This window comes from Rhopalosiphum padi, chromosome 3, assembly GCF_020882245.1.
Source record: "Rhopalosiphum padi isolate XX-2018 chromosome 3, ASM2088224v1, whole genome shotgun sequence".
In the NCBI taxonomy this organism is placed as follows: Eukaryota; Metazoa; Arthropoda; class Insecta; order Hemiptera; family Aphididae; genus Rhopalosiphum; species Rhopalosiphum padi.
In genome coordinates this window covers 65382368-65390356 of record NC_083599.1, presented here as the reverse complement: position 1 = coordinate 65390356, position 7989 = coordinate 65382368, and positions in this window count along the sequence as shown.

Here is a 7989-nt window from a genome sequence, read left to right as displayed (position 1 = left end):
TTCAGGAACCAATCTGCATTACCCACAATATGCGCATCCTAACTACCTACCTAACTAAATGCCGTATATAGGTGATGTATAATATGCGGACGACTTCCTGGTCGTAGCGTGGACAATAAGAGGACTGCGAGTGACCTATAATTCAAACGTGTTGTATTGTTATAATTTACAAGTCCGGTTTCACCTTCATCACACCGTACTTATCTATAATATGTATATGTATGATGATACGTAGGTATACGACTGAGCAGACAGTCAATATCTTCGGGTCCGTGTGTACTACAGAACATAATGCACAGATACTTAAGGCGTAGATGATCTCCACATCCGGGGCACATAGGGCCCAGTCTGTCACCGCGGTTCATATATTGTTATTGTCCGTTTTCTACCTACAGTAGGTATAGTAGATTATGTATTGTACATTATATAATATGAATTGGAATCCGAAAACGGACTCGTTTTCTTTTGACCCAAATACAAAAATAACAACGCTGTGGGTCTGTATTTTCGCGAAAGAGACACAACAATGTAATATTTTTTTTGCGACTCAATAAATGTCCATTCCAAGTGAATTTAAGTTTCCGAAATCTACTATACATATAAAACCATTGTTAGTTATTGTCTGTATAGACTATTTTCATTAAACCCTGTACCATAAGTATCAACGCTGTAGGTCCACATTGTTGTCAAAAATATAAAATCATATTATTGGTGGACCGATAAATGTATATACCGACTAATATATTTATCCATTAAAATTTTGAAAATCTATTTCAATTCATCACGAAGCTTGTATAATTTAAACGGCATCATTCTTTCATTTTTAAATTAATTTATTTCATTATTATTTATATTTTAAAATTCTGAGTATATAAAATTTAAAAATCTGGAAGGACATGCATTTTATTTAAAATAGTGTAAATGTCATTATCTAGTAAACTTAACGAAAAATTCAAATATGTTTTTAAAAGTCTTATTCAATGGCTAGAGATCATTCAGGATAATTGACATAAGATTGAACGTTTTTCCGTATAATTTGAACACGTATATTAATTTGTTTCATTTATATTATAATTTTATCCTATTATTATTTATGATTGAAGGGGTGAATATGTTATGGTGGCTGTGATGTGAAAACGCGATATACTATACGCCTGTTTTTAGCAATGTGTGGTGGAGTGATTAAACAATTATACGCGGACTCGTTATATTTCACAACATATTATATAGACGTATACAATCATGTGGAAAATAGAAAATCAACATCCATAAAATGTTGCTGTCAATCATAAGTCTCGTGGTGTTATATGAATTAAATATTAATAGTTTCTAAACAAGTGAAATACAGTTATTTATAATATAGTTATTAGTAAAAAAAATAAAAAATAAAAACATGAAAATAATAATATTCATGTAATGTTTGAAATATATTGGTTTATTTTTCTTATTCTAAGACTTATAAATAATAACTTAAAAGTGTTCAATATAAATAACAAGATTTTTTAATGGATATAAAGTAAAAAAAAAACATCAATTCAAAATTAGTAGGCCGTACGCACACACAAATAGAGACACACTCACATACACGCACAACTACACATACTATTATGAATGCTCACACTTTGTACTCGTATACAATTAATACAATTAATAGTATTTCATTTTTTAGATATATTAAAATTTTCAGTTTTTTCAGTGATTTATTATTATTATATGACATAATGTAGCGTAGTAGTTAATATTGTTATGTAGTATCATTCTTATGTATATAAGACTATACTTTTTTACTTAGTGCATATAATGCTGTGTAAACACGTTTGATTATTATATTATATCGTAGGTATCTACGTAGACTTATTTCGACTCTCTTTAGTACTTTTCAAAATATCGATACTATATAGTGATAAAGCTGTCAGAAAAAGACTAGTATACTATTATAAGGACGAAGTCAAAACACACGGTCTTTGCAGCGTGTCAGATAAGAGTCGTATACGGATCCGACGACGGGCTATATATATTATATATAATGGAAAACAGAAAATCGGTCCCCGATGGGCAATGACATAATAATATATTATTATATCGTATACATACAGCACTGCGTCAATAACGTCATAACGCAAACACCAGCCGGTATACACGGTAATAAATTAATAAATTATACAGAGCATCAAAAAAAAAAACCTGTCTGACCTTTCTGACATACGTATATAATTCGGTTGACTGCACACATCCAGAAACCGATAAGGTGTTACTATTGACCTCGTATAATTCGTTAATTTATATTCCGTTTGGAATAGACCGTTTCCATCAATATCGGCGATGATGGCCATTGGTCACCCCTTCTAAAGTACACGACACATTCTGCACGAGCACGTCATGCGTGTTATTATAACGTAACTATTGTATATTTTAACACACACATATATATATGTAAGCAGAAAGCAATATACATATGTATTAAATTGTATATACACTATATAATCGTGTGAGACCTTATAATATACCCCCTACACATACTATAGGTTCTATAGGGGTAGGTATGTATAACGTAAACGAATAATCGTTCATCGAAATATCGTATTATCCATTACAGTTAAGTGATAGGCGTTTCAGTAGATACCGACGTCATAATATTATTATGAATATTGCTGTAATTATTTATTTAGTTTCCAAAAACGTGCGTGGTGTTTTCTCCGCGCGTATTATATTAAACAGTGACACGTGATTGTATATACTGCAGTGTACGCACGAGATAATATTATATTGTTAGACAAATTAATAAACCATTTACCGTGGTATTTTAGTATTTACATTTACAAACGTTTACTTCCGTGAAGATAGCATCGCATATGAAAAAACAATTTTCTAGTCAGCTGATGTGTGAATTTAAAATTTGAAAAAAATTGTTGTCTGCTATTAAGTGTATACATCTATTATAAAGACCGTATATACTTCACGTATGTTTTTGTGTATTGTGTATTCATATATTATTACGTTTAAATGTACACTGCAAGATAACACTTATATCATGCATAAATTAACTATATTTATTCAAAACCTGTTTTATGAAATTTTTAAATATTTTTAAATTTTTAATAAGTATTATTTTTAAGTAATTCCAAATGAATGCTATAATATTTTACTATTATAATATTATACATATATTATACTATACTTTATTATGCGCAACGCATAAATGGTCTATTTTTTAAAAGTAGGTGAATTAAAATCGAAATTCAAAAGTACTACTCTTGAAGGTTGAGTTAAGTAAAATCGTTTGTTTAAGATAATAGCATAGGTTTGCAAATATAATTACGTGTATATTATCTATAATAGCTATCAACTTCAATGGATACATGTCTTGTGTCTTATAAGCAGGGCTTGGAAGTTATAGCACTAAAAAAATTAATTTTTAGCGCTTAAATATGCACATAAAAACATTAATATCAGCGCTATAAATAGCACTAAAAATTGGAAAATATGTAAAATAAAATGTTCAACAAATTTTTTTGAAATTTATCCAAAAATAGCACTAAAAACCTTAAATTAGCAAAATAGCAGTAAAACCCATAAATATACAAAAAATATCGAAATAAAATTTCGTGTATAACATCTGAAAAGTGTGAAACATATTTGTATCTTACTTTGGATGTTCTAGGACGAACCAAGAAAAATATGCATTTGCTAGAACTTCCGAGCCCTGCTTATAAACTATATATATATATAATATACATTTTTTCGGTTTTGAACACTACTCTAACTCTCGGCTTTATAAATATAATTAAAAGTATCTATATGTAATGTTTCCTTATAATACGTTAAGTGAAAATAATGAAATTCAGAAACAAGTTGTTCGAATCGTATTCAACATTTCCAAATGATATCATCTGCTCAACATACAATTCGCACCAGAAAAGGTGTTGTGGTGCGCTTATTTGGAGACAAACAAAGTTTGTATAGCGACAGAACAGTCATAATTTGAATTAGACGATCATGCTAAAATAATCTTGAATACAGATGTTATTATATGTAGAGAGGGGGGTGAGCGAGAGAAAGACACACACACACACAGACATACACATACACACAGTACAGATGAGGTATTAGGCGGTATTCGGTTTGTTTCGAGCGCCCCTCGCGATTTACCCCAGCTGCAACAACGTTCGCACGGTAATTTTTTTTTTAAAGTTTCCGTCCAAAGTTCTTGAGAAATGAGAATACATTTTCAGTATAAGAAAACTTTACGTCCGTCATTCGATTATTTGTTTGCTGCAAACGCGAGTTTGAAAATCGAATTTAGCGAAAAAAGTATAAAAAACGTTCCGGGAACACGATGGTATATCGACTTACTGTGGCCGTCTACAGCAGTGGCACGGCAAATACTCAAAAGTCGATATTCTCCGAAGGGTTGCCGTCTCCGCCGACGGATAATAATTGACGTTCACCGTATTTACCATATTAGTTTTTCGCGGAGGATCGTGACACCCATACTCACGCCGTGTTACGTTTCTCGGAGTTCCTGCGCAGCTGTCGAATGATTTATTCATGTGTTTTTTCGTAATGAGTTCCCGAAAACTAATTTTCTTGTATTATTACATTACAGTGTGTTATATGTATAGTTGAGTTTTCACTCGATGTAGGTAGTAGCCAGTAGTTATATATATATATATATGATTTATAAATATAATATTATAACAACTCTGCGAATAAAGTTTACGAACTTGGTATAATATCATATAATTATGTTTTATAAATTAGAATCGTGTGGCCGTCCGATGAGCCCGCGCGCCTGCTGCCATATCCGTAACTGCACCACTATACAACAGTATATTATTCTGTGTTTTTACGGTGATTTCTTATGATATTCAAACTTCGCGAACCGAGTTTTGAGTAGATATAAAACTTACCCTCTTCTTTACTGTAAATTATTTAGTATGTGATTCCTTTGAAAATATTTACCTATACTTAATTCAAAATTCGAACGAATAGTTTTTCAGTTAATAAAATATTTATACTAATTATAATATAGGCAGGCAGTATTTAAATTTGATTTAAAAAAAAATTAAAAATCACCAATGTTTTTAATATTGGGTTTAATATTTATTACAATATTGGAGCATTCTTACAAATATTATAAATGTTGATTAGATTAATATTATAACTACTACAATTTTTAAATATATGATATAACTCCTATATCTTCCGAAACCATTTTTTGATTTTAACTCCTCGAATCATACAAAAACATCACAGGAATTTAAAAATATGGTTAATATTGTTAACAATTATTATCATAACCGCATTATCGTCTATATCGAAGAAACATAAAGGGGTGAACACGCTTGGTGAATAATCGCGAGTACCTACTACTCGAATCTTTTTGATTTTAAAATAATTATCGCGATGACGGTACATCATACAATATGTGGTAATTGGCAAAGTTTCACTCTCGAAATTATATTTAATATATAGTCACTTTCACCTGTTTCGCGATTTAACAATACCTACCTATATAATAATATAGTTACACGTTTTTCGTATAACAACCACTCGCGCGTTTTCGAACTTTCTCGTGGATACAACGCGAATACTTTTTATACACATATATATACCATTAAACACAGAATTAGTGAAAGCGAAAACAACTTTTCGTCGGAAACAGTAATTGGGAATCCCGAGAGTCTTATTATTAATTCTGTAGGTATGGAAAATATATTATGAAGACGCGTATTACAGAAGATTCGCAAATATTATATGTGTATGTACAATAATATTTACTGTTGTATTTTATAATTAATTCGCCGCCGCCGCCGTATTGAGAGTCAGACATGATTTATTCACCTTAAGATAATGCGGCGCGAGAATCGAATTTTCTCGAGATTTCAAGTTTCAACACCGCAGTCTTTCTACACATACTACACGAAACAACAAACACCGACTGCCATCCGTTGTTTTCGCATTATAATAATATAATATTGTATACGAGTAGTTGTACACACACACACAAACGTTCCTATGGAGTCTCCTCGCGAGTATAGAGACGTTTGAACTTAATGTTTTTAAATATTTATAATAATATATATACGCATTACCTATAATAATACGTGTAAAGCGAATATAGTACGAAGGCGTGTCGCCGTCGTTTGTATATTTTCGAAATCCCGTCCGATGTGATTTGTCGTCCTCGTCGTATAATAATTACATTATTATCCGTTCTGCAGAGCACACGACCGCGGGCTTTTATTATAATGATTACACTGTTGTTATTATGCTGTTGCGTTTCGGAACGCTCGCGAAAAGCACTTTTCGTTAACAGTTTATTTTAAAGCGATCAACAACAATTATTATAATATTTCACCTCCCGAAAGACCCGTCGGTTTTAATTTAAATTTCGTTCGCGGGTTTCGTCGTATACTCTTTTTTTCTTTTTTTACTCCGCGGCGGCGACGGCTTTGTACGTGCTATTCGATTTGCAGTCCGTGCGTTACAGTCCTAAATATATATTGTAACAACGTCACTCTATTGTCAGCTTTAAGCGAGCAAAACCAATTTTCTCCGCTCATTTTTTTTTTACCGTCCTCACAAAGTACGAAATAAAAATAAAAATTATGTTCATCGTCGGCGGTAATAACTCTTCCGAAAATCACCAAACCCCTCGCCCGGTTCGTCGGAAAATTAAATTTATTTTCGTTTGTTGGTTTTGCAAAACGTCAAAAGTGTGAAAATTTTTTTTCCAATTATCATGTTTTCTTTTCTCGTTCAGAAATTGTTTTTATTCATTTTACAAATGTATTATTATTCTGCAATAAAAACTTGTAGACATCATATTATTTATTATTGTTTGCAGTGCGCCGAACACCGCTGCAGAACGATTGTGCTATACCTATACCGAATAATTATTACATACCTATTATTTATTTTTTACGCGTTTCGCCGAATCTTTTGTATGCCAACTGGAAATAATTGCCAGACTACGTTTCGAACAATACAATAATGGACGTGTAAGTCTTCGCGAGCCACCGCACCGTCAAATTAAACGCGCATATACCTAATTATAATAATATATTGTAGAATATTGTCGAATATCGAGGTTTGCGGGGTTTGTTAACGAAATACTATTTTATAACAATAATATTATAATATACGTACCGATAAGGTTTTATGCGACGTAAGAAAAATCCTTGTATTATAATTATTATAACAATAACTGTTTTGGGCTTATACAAACATTACGAGCGCGTTTTTTTTTTTATTCCGATTTCCTCGTCACCCACACCGGTTTTTTTATACGAGTTCGCGCTTGTCATTATATTATATTCTTGTGCACGCAAAAAAAAAAATCAAAAACCAATTTGCCCGTTCTCTTTGAATCTTGTAGGTACTTACACATAATGTGTTTGGTGTCGAGAAAAAATATCCCGACGCTGAGCCTTTCAAGTATTTCCTTGGGATATACCCACGGAATTGAACTCGCCTTTGATATCAAGCGAAATATATGTATATTATATCTCCTATTGAAAAATCAGCAAAGTATTTGTAACTTGTATAATATTATATTGGCGACTTTGCCGATTCATCACTGTTTAATAAAATATATTACTCGCCACACATGTACCTACCGTATTATCACTGCGTATATCAACCTGCATAAAATATGATACTTCAAGCAATATTGTAATACGATAAAGATATTCCTGTATTATCAACAATTACATTGTAGTACACGACTTTTTTTTTAAGTGAAAAATCTTTATTATTTATATCAGTAGTTATATATTGACACTTTTAACTGTAGACACATAAACTAATTATATATTATATTATTGTAATGTATTATATATATACCGCAAGTACATTATAATTGTCTTAGAGAAAAAAAATGTTGCTTAATTATGAATTAATTGAAAAATTGCAATTTGTTTGTACTTTTGCACGAAAACGTTGTCTCACACTCTCGCATCATCAACAAAAGTGTATAAAATATTA